At 36.5% G+C, this 15,088-nt stretch overlaps 1 long non-coding RNA gene across 1 annotated transcript; it reads right to left on the bottom strand.

The window, feature by feature from the left end:
- Positions 1 to 1,023: 1,023 nt before the first annotated feature.
- On the bottom strand, positions 1,024 to 2,822 carry LOC145124239 (uncharacterized). Its single transcript, XR_013715557.1, has 3 exons — positions 2,757 to 2,822; positions 1,763 to 1,826; positions 1,024 to 1,112 (listed from the first exon to the last, which is right to left on the bottom strand). It is a non-coding gene; the product is annotated as an uncharacterized LOC145124239 (long non-coding RNA).
- Between the last annotated feature and the right edge of the window lie 12,266 nt (positions 2,823 to 15,088).

The raw sequence follows: 15,088 nt of genomic DNA, 5'->3' as shown, positions 1-15,088 counted from the left end.
TCGTTTGTGATCTTTTTGAGTGTCCGGCTTCGCAACGCAAGGTCCATAGACCCCGTTAAGCCATGATTTAGTGTCCTACACAATCCCGATGATTGTGCAATAGTGTTTTATCGCTTTGGTTCATTGTTTAGCACTGTTAAGGCTAAGGAAAATCAAACACATGAACTTTCCAAATGATGTTTTCTCATTAAAATAGCGAATTGTACAGTGATTACATAACGTAAACCCTATCATACAAGGGTTAATGGAGTTGACCGGTTTGACTAGTTGACTTTGTTTGACTTTGACTTGACCGAAATTTGATGGTTGTCACATCATCCCCCTGTTAGAGGGAATTTCGTCCCGAAATTTGCATTTTGATTGGGACTTCAAGAGTTTGGAAAAAGATGTGCAAAACTTTTCGTAGTACAAGAAATTGATTATGGTGAGGAACAACCCTCCTGATGTCACATGACGACCTTGGAAATTTCTTATTGTAACTTGAACTGAGTCAATTTAAAAGGAGTTTATTGTTTTGGGATGGTAGAGTATTCTATGTGTGCTTTTATACTCCCTGTTTTATCCTTGGTATTACCACTATGAATATTTTATAACGTAGTTAGCGAGTTCCATCATTACGAATGTTTCAACAAATTTTGACGAAATTTGCATTATAAGTCCTACAAGTTCTTTTATAGTCGATTGACGTAAACTAGTCGTATATCATTAAGATTGCAAGGGCATTTTGGATGGGTGACCCCGCCTTAAGCCCATAACCAAACAAGGAACAGGGAATGAGGCGGAATCACACATTCTAAGTCCATAGAATCTTAATGATATATGACCATAATGTTTACACTAGCCCTCATAGATTCCAGGGGAGTAGTATTATTGGGCTACAATGTCACACCCCGATCCTTGTCGGAATCGATCAAGGCGTGATATATTGTTCAAAGTCTCATGACAACTATGTTATAATATGATTAGATTCAATTAAGTACTAAGTATGCAAACAAGAATCACAACATACAAATACATATCCAAATACGAACAACATTTATTACATCAAATTTAAATTGTCTTGTGGATTTCTAAGGCGCAACCTATTTTTCATCATTCTTCATTCTTCAAATCTGCACCATGGGTAAAAACAGGTCAACTACGAGAGTTGGTGAGTAATCAAATTTTCGTAGAGAAAATTGTGAAGTTGAAACATTTATAATTTGAAATTTGTTTTCTTTTGAAGTCGCCAAACAATTGTATTTGAGATAAATGTTTATAAATCAAAAATTGATTAACAATTGATAACAACAACAATAAGTCCTCACCCTATATATATATATATATATATATATATATATATATATATATATATATATATATATATATATATATATATATATATATATATATATATATATATATATATATATATATATATATATATATAGGATGGAGCGTCTAATCATCATACACACTCAACCACGTGTGATCAATCACCTTAGCGTCCCAAGGCGGGGTGGTCAACCCAATAGCGCTATTATTGTCCATAACGTACCTCAAGAATACGGGCATAGTCATGGAGATTAGACTAAAAATGGTAATGCACTACAAGTACATGTAGCGTAAACAAACAATAGTTATACAATTAATGACTCACGTATAAATGTCCCAACAATGTCTCAATTGTGATAAAACAATAAAATGAAGTTGGAATATATTAGAACCACATGATACACCCCAAAAGTATTGAAAATTATAAAGTATGGGGTAGATTACTCACTTTAGTCCAAAAACGAAATGCGTGTGTCGTACGATAGACGATTCGGGTCAAAATGGCGTAGAACCTAATATAATTAATAGTTTTTGGTTTAGGAACTGCTAAACAAGAATGAAGTATTAATACAAATAATTAGACACGTATTCTTATATTAGATGAATTAACAATAATTCATTTTGATTATAATATTAAGGTATTTATTTGTTAAATGAATTTTAAATTGAATTACTTACTTTGCATAATTAATTTATATTTTCAATTTAGGCTAGATTTTAATAATTTCTTATTAAAATAATAACTTGCCTAATTATAATTATTTATAGATTTTAACAATTATTTATATGAAATAATCATTAAAATGCATTTTTACATGCTTAAATACTTAGGAAAATAGTTTTAAATAGTAAACAGTATTGAAAAATTATGAAATTATTAGGAAATCATTATTTCATACAATATGAATTACTGTAAAATTTGTATATTTTTCTGAACTGTTTTAGTATTTATTTAATATTTTAATGATTAAACAACACAAAATTCGGGAAAAATAGTAAATGATTCTCAAAAAATCTGTAAAATTAACCATAGTTTTATAACATGATGTAGAGCCCAGTGTATAAGTTTCAGATATTTGTTACTATGGGAAGTATTTTTTATATATTTCATTATTAATTAATCAATAAAATCATAAATAATAGTAAACAGTAATATAAATGCATGAAACTTCATATATCATGTTTAATCAATATACAAGTCATCCCAGAATTTTCTCAGAATTTATTGAATGCAACAAGTATTTTATGTGAATTATTGCCCTACTTTATTGAAATAATTATGATAATTCAATAAAAATAAGTTATTTTCTAAAAATTTCCAGAACTTCTTATTTTATTGATGGTATTCTGAGAAAAATCAGGTTTATGAAAAAAATGAGTTTTAGATATTTTGGTGGATTTAATTTGTTTCTTGTATGAATTTGAAACTTTTAACAACATACCTTGATGAATGCTTCAAGAGGGATGAAGATTTGAGTATAATAGATTGTTCTTGGATGGAATATGAGTATTCTTGGAGGAAATTTCGAGATTGAGAGTGAGAGAAAGAATAGAGAAGATTTAAGTGGTGAAGAGAATAATGTGTTGGGAGAAAAAGGAAAGAAAAGTGGATGGGAGGTGTGAGTGGGAGACCATGGGAATAATCTTTTTGCTTTTGGTGGTCTTCATAATTTCCCACTAACACAAGCATCTTTTACATAATTAATATATGAGTTTTATAAAATTTAAAGTAAAGTTTATAAAAAATAGAGTTTTATAAAATTTAATGTAAAGTTTATAAAAATGGAGTTTTATAAAAGATAGGTTATTATTTGATTATAACAATCTACTTTGATTTGAAGTTTAATTAGAGAATTCAAGTTTGATTCTTTTAATTTAATTAGAGCATTATACTTTGATTTTATTTTAATATGGTATCATAATTTACTTTGATTATAGTTATAACGTTGTACAATACTATGTTGCTATTAACGTCAAGTTATATCGTATTGCATGGGTTTTGATCCTATTAGCGTCAAGTAATCTTGAGTAGGGTTTATTAAATTTCCAATTGGGTTGGGTTGACCCGAATCCATTTTAGGCGGATGTCACAGTCTCCCCTACTTTAGGAAATTTCGTCCCGAAATTTAAGAAGAGAGTACCTTAAGAGAAAAGTTGTGGGTATTTGGTACGCATATGATCCTCACGCTCCCATGTATACTCAGGTCCACGTGCCGACTGCCACCTGACCTTAACCAGGGGAATGCGACTTCTTTTGAGTTGCTTTTCCTTTCGGTCGGCAATTTCCAAGGGTTTCTCGGTAAATTGCATTGTCTCGTCGATTTGGATATCCTCGAGAGGAACATGAAGATTCTCGTCTGCTAAACACTTCTTGAGGTTGGCTATATGAAATACTGGGTGAACTTTCTTAAGCTCTGTTGGTAGATCCAACTCGTAGGCTACTGGTCCGATCCTTTTTATGATCTTAAACGGGCCTACGTAGCGTGGTGCCAATTTACCCTTGCGTCCAAATCGAACCACACCTTTCCATGGGGACACTTTTAACATGACCATGTCACCTACGGTAAATTCAAGCGGTTTGCGTCGCTTATCGGCATAACTCTTTTGTCGGCTACGAGATGTGAGAAGGTTATCGCAAATCTGAGTGATTTTGTCGGTTGTTTCCTGGATAAGCTCAGGACCAACGATTGGAGAATCCACTGTTGCGCGAATCACGTGGGACTCACCGATTTCATGCCAGCAAATAGGAGATCGGCATTTACGGCCATACAATGCCTCAAATGGTGGCATCTTGATGCTAGAATGATAACTGTTATTATAGGAGAATTCCACCAACGGTAAATGAGAGTCCCAGTTTCCTCCGAAATCCAAGACACACGCCCTCAACATATCTTCGAGTGTTTGAATTGTCCTCTCAGATTGACCGTCGGTCTGAGGATGATAGGCGGTACTGAGATCGAGGCGGGTTCCCATGGCTGTTTGAAGTGATTGCCAAAACCGTGAGAGAAATCTCCCATCACGATCTGAAATGATGCTGAGAGGAATGCCATGCCGACTAACTATCTCGTTGATGTAAATCCGAGCAAGTTTTTCGACTTTGAAATTTTCCCGGATGGGAAGGAAATGAGCGGATTTGGTCAAACGGTCAATGATTATCCAAATGCTGTCGTGTCCTTTTGTGGTACGGGGAAGTTTGGTTACGAAATCCATGGCGATCGCTTCCCATTTCCACCTGGGGATTTCTGGTTGGACCAATAGTCCGGAGGGTCGTTGATGTTCTACTTTGACCCTGGAACATGTAAGACATTTGGCCACGAATAAAGCAATATCCTTTTTCATTCCCGACCACCAATAATTGGTTCTCAGGCCATGATACATCTTGTCAGTGCCCGGATGAATGAAATATCGGGTTTTATGGATTTCTTCCATCAGGAATATGCGAAGATTGTCACGATCTGGGATCCAGATGCGATCTTGATAATAGAAAATACCATCAGATTTGGTTTCCAACTCCCCATCAATTCCCGTGGGCATGTCATTTTCGGTAATTGCCGAGTGTTGGGCTCCTCGAATTCGGTCGCTGAGATTGGACAAGATAGGAGAACATATTAGATGAAATGCATGGGCATGTTCTTTTCGGCTTAACGCGTCGGCTACGACGTTTGCCTTGCCCGGATGATAGCGTATTTCACACTCGTAATCATTTAGGAGTTCGACCCATCGTCTTTGCCTCATATTGAGTTCCTTTTGATTAAGAATATGTTGCAAGCTCTTGTGGTCGGTGAAAATTACGCATTTAGTGCCGTAAAGGTAATGCCTCCAAATTTTAAGAGCGAAAATCACGGCACCGAGCTCCAAATCATGAGTCGTATAATTCCTTTCGTGGATTTTGAGTTGTCGTGATGCGTAAGCTATAACCTTTCCCCTTTGCATCAAAACACAACCTAGACCGAGATTGGAGGCATCGCAGAATACCACGAAATCTTCGGATCCTTCAGGGAGTGTAAGAATCGGAGCGTCACACAAACTTTGTTTAAGGGTTTGGAAAGCGTATTCCTGCTTGGGTCCCCAATCAAATGGTGTACCCTTGCAAGTGAGAGAAGTAAGCGGTAAAGCAATCTTTGAGAAATTTGAAATGAAACGCCGGTAATAGCCGGCTAAACCAAGGAAGGACCGAATTTCCTTGGGGGTACGGGGGGCTTTCCAATTTTGGACTGCTTCAACTTTTGCGGGATCGACTAAAATACCCTTGTCACTTACAATATGACCAAGGAATTGTACCTCATTTAACCAAAACTCACATTTCGAAAATTTGGCGTAGAGCCGATTTCCTTGCAACGTTTGGAGAGTTAGGCGAAGGTGTCTTTCATGCTCTGCCCTTGTCTTGGAGTAAATGAGGATGTCATCAATAAAGACGATAACAAAATGGTCAAGATAAGGTTTAAATACCCGATTCATCAAGTCCATGAATACGGCAGGGGCATTTGTTAGGCCGAAAGGCATAACGGTGAACTCGTAATGACCATAGCGGGTTCGGAAAGCGGTTTTGGGGATGTCTTCTTCCCGTACTCGAAGTTGGTGATAACCTGAGCGAAGGTCAATTTTTGAGAAGCATGAAGCTCCTTGAAGCTGATCAAAAAGGTCGTCGATCCGAGGTAACGGATATCGGTTCTTGATGGTTAATTTATTTAACTCCCGATAATCGATACACATACGAAACGAACCATCTTTCTTTTTGATGAAGAGAACCGGGGCTCCCCAGGGTGAAGTACTAGGGCGGATAAATCCCTTATCGGTTAGTTCTTGGAGCTGACTTGCCAATTCTTGCATCTCGGTTGGAGCCAACCGATATGGAGACTTGGCTATGGGAGTAGCCTCAGGAACAAGTTCGATGCGGAACTCTAGCTCACGTACTGGAGGGAGTCCAGATACATCATCAGGAAAGACGTCGGGAAAGTCTCGTACTATCGGAATATCTTTGATCTTCTTTTCTTTGACCTCTGTTTCCACCACATGGGCTAAGAAAGCCATATATTCTTTTCGTAGATATGATCGAGCTTGAGTACATGACATAAGACTAAGCTTTTTCGAATGAGTCTCGCCATAAATACGAAGACTTTGATCGTCGGCGAGAGGAATACGAATGAACTTATCATAACATACTATTTCAGCATGGTTTTGGGATAGCCAATCCATTCCTACGATGATGTCGAAGCTACCAAGTTCCATAGGAACTAAATTGACAGAAAATTTATGACCGGAAAAATCGAAAGTGCAATCTTGGATGACTGCATTGAGTGAAACGTATTTTCCATCGGCGACTTCTACGGTAAAGTACTCATTAAGAATCGTGCGAGGTGTGTGAAGTATGGGCTCAAATTCCAAAGACACAAAACTTTTATCGGCACCTGAATCAAAAAGTACTGACGCGTAGCAGTTATTTATGAGAAACGTACCATTTACGACCTTGTTATCGGTCTTTGCTTGGGTTGCGGTAATGACAAAGGCTCGACCTTTGGGAGCTGGAACCTGCATTGTTGGATTTGCCTGGGCTTGGGTGTTGATGATATTGACTAGCCTAGGACACGCGTTTTTGAAATGGGTGGGGTCACCACAGTTGAAGCATGTTCCAGTTGGATACCGGGTTTGTGTTTGCTGATTTGAGGGTAGATAGAGTGGTCGCTGAGTTTTTGGTGCACGACATGTTTCCGCCAAGTGGCCATAACGACCACAATTCGTACAGAGGCGACACGGGCTAGTGGTCATATGGTGATAGTTACAGTGGTTACAGAGGGGGTAAGGTCCGGTATACGGCTTTTTATTTGGTTGGGCTGGTGGGGTGACTTGGGTGATAGGAGTAGCAGGGGTAATAACAGCATGGTTGTGGTGATGACTTTTCTGCTTCTTTTTGTCATGTCGGTGGGAGGACTCGGACTTGACAATTTGGGGGGTCTCAGGGGTCGACTTTTCAGTTGACACCTTTGAACCCTTGCGTGGGAGGACACCATCGTTCACATTGTCCTCGTTGAGTTGACCTGCTATTTCAATGGCAGATTCTAGGGTAGATGGCCTGCTGCTGGTCACCGAATCACGGATCTGGCGTGGTAACCCTTTGATGTAGCGGCGTATTGCAGTTTTCATAGGTTGAACCATGTGAGGTAGGAGTCTCGAGAGATCATGGAATCTATTGGTGTAGGTCGCGTTGTCGCCTCCCTCCTGTTTCAGATTCCAGAATTCATCCTCGAGAGTTTGCAATTCGCTGTCAGGGCAGAACTTCTCCATCATGCGTTCTTTTAGTTTTGACCAGGTCATTCCCAAGGCAACAGCCTCTCCCTTTGCCCGTTTTTCTAGGTTCCACCATGTGAGAGCATGACCTAGGAGGCACCCTGTAGCATGACGGACCATCAGGTCCTCAGGACACTCGCTATGGATGAAAGTACTCTCCATTTCTTCAATCCATGTGAGGAGTGCGGTGGCACCATCGGTGCCTTTGAAGTAAGGCGGATTGCAGTTACGAAAGTGCTTAAACGAGCAACGAGGAGTTGTTGCTGGAGCTTGTGGCTGAAGAGAATGAAGTTGGGTTGCAATTGTTGGGATGACGTTTGCTACCTCCTTGGCGACCAGGGCAGCTAGCCTTCTGCTGTTGCGAGCAGCGTATGGGGGTCGTAATGCCATCTACGAGAAACACGCATATGGACTTGTGAGTTATTTGTAAATTGATTATGGAAATAAAGTTTTTTAGACATTGTTGGGTAAAATAATTGTAAAACACTTGTTGGGCCATGGTTAGGAGTGTTGGGCACCTTTTGGGCTTTCCATGGTTACTAAATGTGAAACATGTAGCACTTGCGTGGGCCCCCACAAAACTAAGTTTTCACATTTCTTTTCCACTTCTAGGCCCATTAGGGAACTTAATAGTCCAATGAGTTAGCCATTTTGGAGTGTATCCTTTCGGATACGTTTGATAAGGTCGGGTATTTTGATGGCTCAAAAGTAATGTGAATGACGCGCTTTGGCCTATAGGTTTGGGAACTCTCGCCTTTGGTCCCCAGATAAGCAAACTGGTCCCTCGGTTGATTGGGATGTATACGAATGCTTACCTAGTCAGGACTTTCGGGCTACCGGCACCTCCCCCTTCCAGTTACTACGCGTCCATTACTATGATCCTACCCAACTAGAGTGGATGACTTTGAATTTCCTATGAGCTCTAAGGAACACATATAAGTATATACATTTTGTTAAACAACTTGAGTATGTGTGTGATTTTCAAAGAAAGTGGAGAATATTCACAAGTGTATGCACACATATAAGTGTCAGGAGTAATACGTATGCACATAAGGGAGCAATTAACACACAAAGGTATTCCTAGGATTTTCTAAGTGCGAATTGCATACAGTTGTGTGTGCATTTTATAAACTAGCATACGAGAGGACCCTAGAGGCTATAGACTAGGTCAAGGCAATTAACCTAATTCCCTATAATCAAGGGCTCTGATACCAATCTGTCACACCCCGATCCTTGTCGGAATCGATCAAGGCGTGAGATATTGTTCAAAGTCTCATGACAACTATGTTATAATATGATTAGATTCAATTAAGTACTAAGTATGCAAACAAGAATCACAACATACAAATACATATCCAAATACGAACAACATTTATTACATCAAATTTAAATTGTCTTGTGGATTTCTAAGGCGCAACCTATTTTTCATCATTCTTCATTCTTCAAATCTGCACCATGGGTAAAAACAGGTCAACTACGAGAGTTGGTGAGTAATCAAATTTTAGTAGAGAAAATTGTGAAGTTGAAACATTTATAATTTGAAATTTGTTTTCTTTTGTAGTCGCCAAACAATTGTATTTGAGATAAATGTTTATAAATCAAAAATTGATTAACAATTGATAACAACAACAATAAGTCCTCACCCTATATATATATATATATATATATATATATATATATATATATATATATATATATATATATATATATATATATGTATATATATAAATATATATAGGATGGAGCGTCTAATCATCATACACACTCAACCACGTGTGATCAATCACCTTAGCGTCCCAAGGCGGGGTGGTCAACCCAATAGCGCTATTATTGTCCATAACGTACCTCAAGAATACGGGCATAGTCATGGAGATTAGACTAAAAATGGTAATGCACTACAAGTACATGTAGCGTAAACAAACAATAGTTATACAATTAATGACTCACGTATAAATGTCCCAACAATGTCTCAATTGTGATAAAACAATAAGATGAAGTTGGAATATATTAGAACCACATGATACACCCCAAAAGTATTGAAAATTATAAAGTATGGGGTAGATTACTCACATTAGTCCAAAAACGAAATGCGTGTGTCGTACGATAGACGATTCGGGTCAAAATGGCGTAGAACCTAATATAATTAATAGTTTTTGGTTTAGGAACTGCTAAACAAAAATGAAGTATTAATACAAATAATTAGACACGTATTCTTATATTAGATGAATTAACAATAATTCATTTTGATTATAATATTAAGGTATTTATTTGTTAAATGAATTTTAAATTGAATTACTTACTTTGCATAATTAATTTATATTTTCAATTTAGGCTAGATTTTAATAATTTCTTATTAAAATAATAACTTGCCTAATTATAATTATTTATAGATTTTAACAATTATTTATATGAAATAATCATTAAAATGCATTTTTACATGCTTAAATACTTAGGAAAATAGTTTTAAATAGTAAACAGTATTGAAAAATTATGAAATTATTAGGAAATCATTATTTCATACAATATGAATTACTGTAAAATTTGTATATTTTTCTGAACTGTTTTAGTATTTATTTAATATTTTAATGATTAAACAACACAAAATTCGGGAAAAATAGTAAATGATTCTCAAAAAATCTGTAAAATTAACCATAGTTTTATAACATGATGTAGAGCCCAGTGTATAAGTTTCAGATATTTGTTACTATGGAAAGTATTTTTTATATATTTCATTATTAATTAATCAATAAAATCATAAATAATAGTAAACAGTAATATAAATGCATGAAACTTCATATATCATGTTTAATCAATATACAAGTCATCCCAGAATTTTCTCAGAATTTATTGAATGCAACAAGTATTTTATGTGAATTATTGCCCTACTTTATTGAAATAATTATGATAATTCAATAAAAATAAGTTATTTTCTGAAAATTTCCAGAACTTCTTATTTTATTGATGGTATTCTGAGAAAAATCAGGTTTATGAAAAAAATGAGTTTTAGATATTTTAGTGGATTTAATTTGTTTCTTGTATGAATTTGAAACTTTTAACAACATACCTTGATGAATGCTTCAAGAGGGATGAAGATTTGAGTATAATAGATTGTTCTTGGATGGAATAGGAGTATTCTTGGAGGAAATTTCGAGATTGAGAGTGAGAGAAAGAATAGAGAAGGTTTAAGTGGTGAAGAGAATAATGTGTTGGGAGAAAAATGAAAGGAAAGTGGATGGGAGGTGTGAGTGGGAGACCATGGGAATAATCTTTTTGCTTTTGGTGGTCTTCATAATTTCCCACTAACACAAGCATCTTTTACATAATTAATATATGAGTTTTATAAAATTTAAAGTAAAGTTTATAAAAAATAGAGTTTTATAAAATTTAATGTAAAGTTTATAAAAATGGAGTTTTATAAAAGATAGGTTATTATTTGATTATAACAATCTACTTTGATTTGAAGTTTAATTAGAGAATTCAAGTTTGATTCTTTTAATTTAATTAGAGCATTATACTTTGATTTTATTTTAATATGGTATCATAATTTACTTTGATTATAGTTATAACGTTGTACAATACTATGTTGCTATTAACGTCAAGTTATATCGTATTGCATGGGTTTTGATCATATTAGCGTCAAGTAATCTTGAGTAGGGTTTATTAAATTTCCAATTGGGTTGGGTTGACCCGAATCCATTTTAGGCGGATGTCACATACAAGTAGGAATTGTAGTTCAAAAAATAAAATAGTTATAAGCCTGCTATCTTCAAACTTGGGCTTTGGCCCCTCCCGATTCCTAATCAGAATGGTCCAATACTCTTGCCCGATCCAAGTCGAGAGTTGATTCATGTGGCTTGAGCTTAGGCTTGGGTCTTAGAGAAAGAGGCAATGCGTCAGGCTGGCTTCACAGAGCTGCAAAAACTCTTCTCTCTCGACAGTGGATAGATAACATGCCTCGGCTCTTCAGGCCCACATTGCCTACTGGGCCAACTCAAATGAACATCGACTTTGTTACCCCACTTGGGTTATAGGCAAGTGTTACCAAGCCCGGTATCAAGAAATCAAAATCGATTCATCCCTATTTGCCTAATTCGCTGCCTATCTCGCCTGCTGTTCGTTTCTCGCTGTCTCGCCAAGTCAGTCACCTGGTCCCACTCTCGCCAATCGTCATCGCCTAATGCCCAAATCCCTATTCACACTTCACAGAAATCAGGTATGTAATCCCGAGACCCATATCCTGTTCAGCTGTTCTTTCTTCTCTGATTGTAAGATTGTTGATTGTTGGTGTTGGCGTATTGCACTGCTGCTGCTGTTTTCAGTCAATCCGTTGCCTATTTATGCGTTACTACTGTCTTACTGAGTTTCTTTTTAATTTGGCTGTCATTTGTGATTTGGCGATTTTCCAATTTGATTTATAAGTTATGAACTTATAGATTTGGTTATTGTTAAATGAGTTATTGGTTATTGTTCAAATTTTGATTTTGATTTTTTTTTTGTTAATTTCAGTTTATAATATTTTCGGCCCCCCTCCCCCAAGTTAATTGTTCAAGCTCCGCTACTGATAGATTCACTGGTAAAAACCCTGAGTTTTTACATAGATGATAAGAATTATTTGGGTTTTGCCGTGTTTCCAAGATTCATGGTTTATAGACTTGAATAGATGCTAGTTTTAGTAATAAAAAGAAATTTAGAATTTAAATGTCGATGTTAGATGCTTGTACTGATATTTAAGGGGTTAAAAAAAATAAAGTTTTATTAGTTACCTATAGCGACACTCAAGTCATAATTTAGATGTGTGAAGACTTGGAGTACTTTCTAATGAAAAGTGTGCTACTGGGGAAATTCGAAACTGGTACGTAGCTTCAAAGTCAAGAATATGCAGTAGGCATGTGATGCATTAAATGCATGAGGCACAAAAGTCCTAATTTGCAGCAACATATACGTATATGTGTGTGAATTGAAGAAGAAGGTTACGGCTCAAAGACCATTCATTTCCTCTTTATTTTTTTATTTATTACTCCTCCCACTTACCTTATATAAATCATCACAGAAGAAGGTAACGGCTCAAAGACCATTCATTTCCTCTTTATTTGTTATTTATTACTTCTCCCACTTCCCTTATATAAATCATCACAGAATAAGGTTACGGCTCAAAGACCATTCATTTCCTCCTTATTTGTTATTCGTTACTTCTCCCACTTCCCTTATATAAATCAGCACATTCTTACCGCGACTCTTTAACTTCTCCCTCACAAATGGATCCGCCTGCAGATCATCAAAACCCCATAGATGACCTCGATCGGTTTCAGTACTTTGATCATCAGGATCTGTTCAGGTATATATAAATGTCACTCGTTACACCATCTTTCGCACAGAAAAGTGATTTTGTTTATATTGATCAAAACATGGTTTGATTTTTGCAGTGGTGACCTGCTCAACCATCAGGATTTCGAGTTGTCGGAAAAATCGCATGAAGTGCTCGATCAGAATGTTTCCACAGTACTTAACAAAGATCAAAACATCATTTCTAGAAATGAGTTTCATGATCTTTATCCCCTTGAAGACATAAGCTTATGGGATAGTTGGGAGGATGGTAATTTACCATTGGTTAGTTTCAGTGAAGACTGTAAATCCGGTGGTGAGGCTACAGGTAGTTCTAGTGCTGCCACCACTGATCACGGTGACCGGAAGGTGGAAAATAGATTAAGACCATTGGAGTTTGAAGAGATAGCGAAGTACTTTGAGATGCCGATAATCATGGCAGCAAAGGAACTAGGGATAGGGTCAACATTGTTGAAGAAAAGATGCAGAGAGCTGAACATAAACATATGGCCTCATAGAAAACTTAAGAGCCTTCAATCCCTCATTCAAAATGCCAAGGTAAACTACGATAATAACCTTCTATACATTACTCATGCATGTATGCATGCACTTGGTAACCAAAGTAGTTTTGGTATTTTCTAAAATTTTAATTATTAGTTTCTTTATAACATAAACATAGGCCCTAGGCATATGCCACATCGAATCAATTGTTTTACTACGATTTCTGATTTATATTTACATAAACTTAACTCAATGTAAATTTTATGAACTCACACGAAAAATATATTGCATCTACCTAAAAAAACTAGGAGTTGGGATTAAAGGAGGAGGTAGAGACGTTAGCAGGGCACAAGAAGATGATGGAGAAATTGCCAGGTATGGAATTGACAGAAAGAACAAAGAAGCTTAGGCAAGCTTGCTTCAAAGCTATTTATAAGAAGAGAGGACTTAACAATCCTTAATCCTTACCTTTTCTTTTAGCCATTTTGTTATAATTAGTGGATTTTAATCTACATTGTATGTGTTTTTCTCTTGATAGATTGATACCCTTTTTAGTTTCATTGTGTTTGTCTATTGATTTTTAATGTAGAGAATTTTGTATAATTTGGGTATTATAGTTTGTATTATGTATTTAGCTATATTCTAGATTGCCGACACGACTACGCTGACGACTCTATACCAGAGGTCTATATAAATAGACTTATGAATTTAGTAGGAATAACTTGATTATAATCTTGTGATTTGTTCCATGTCTGATCCACTCCTAAGATTCACTCGACATGCCCCCAGTTATGTGTAATTAAAATTTTATTAGACTGTTGATCCTAATGAGTCTACCCTAAGTCCACAACCAAACAAGGAACATGTCAACTATGAGAAACATGCATATGGACTTGTGAGTTATTTGTAAATTGATTATGGAAATAAAGTTTTTTTTAGACATTGTTGGGTAAAATAATTGTAAAACACTTGTTGGGCCATGGTTAGGAGTGTTGGGAACCTTTTGGGCTTTCCATGGTTACTAAATGTGAAACATGTAGCACTTGCGTGGGCCCCCACAAAACTAAGTTTTCACATTTCTTTCCCACTTCTAGGCCCATTAGGGAACTTAATAGTCCAATGAGTTGGCCATTTTGGAGTGTATCCTTTCGGATACGTTTGATAAGGTCGGGTATTTTGATGGCTCAAAAGTAATGTGAATGACGCGCTTTGGCCTATAGGTTTGGGAACTCTCGCCTTTGGTCCCCAGATAAGCAAACTGGTCCCTCGGTTGATTGGGATGTATACGAATGCTTACCTAGTCAGGACTTTCGGGCTACAGGCACCTCCCCCTTCCAGTTACTACGCGTCCATTACTATGATCCTACCCAACTAGAGTGGATGACTTTGAATTTCCTATGAGCTCTAAGGAATACATATATGTATATACATTTTGTTAAACAACTTGAGTATGTGTGTGATTTTCAGAGAAAGTGGAGAATATTCACAAGTGTATGCACACATATAAGTGTCAGGAGTAATACGTATGCACATAAGGGAGCAATTAACACACAAAGGTATTCCTAGGATTTTCTAAGTGTGAATTGCATGCAGTTGTGTGTGCATTTTATAAACTAGCATACGAGAGGACCCTAGAGGCTATAGACTAGGTCAAGGCAATTAACCT

This window comes from Lactuca virosa, chromosome 7 (genome assembly GCF_052849685.1).
Source record: "Lactuca virosa cultivar CGN04683 chromosome 7, Lactuca_virosa_CGN04683_v6, whole genome shotgun sequence".
Taxonomy (NCBI): domain Eukaryota; kingdom Viridiplantae; phylum Streptophyta; class Magnoliopsida; order Asterales; family Asteraceae; genus Lactuca; species Lactuca virosa.
The sequence above is the reverse complement of the archived record's forward strand: the minus strand, read 5'-3'. Positions and strand labels throughout refer to the sequence as shown.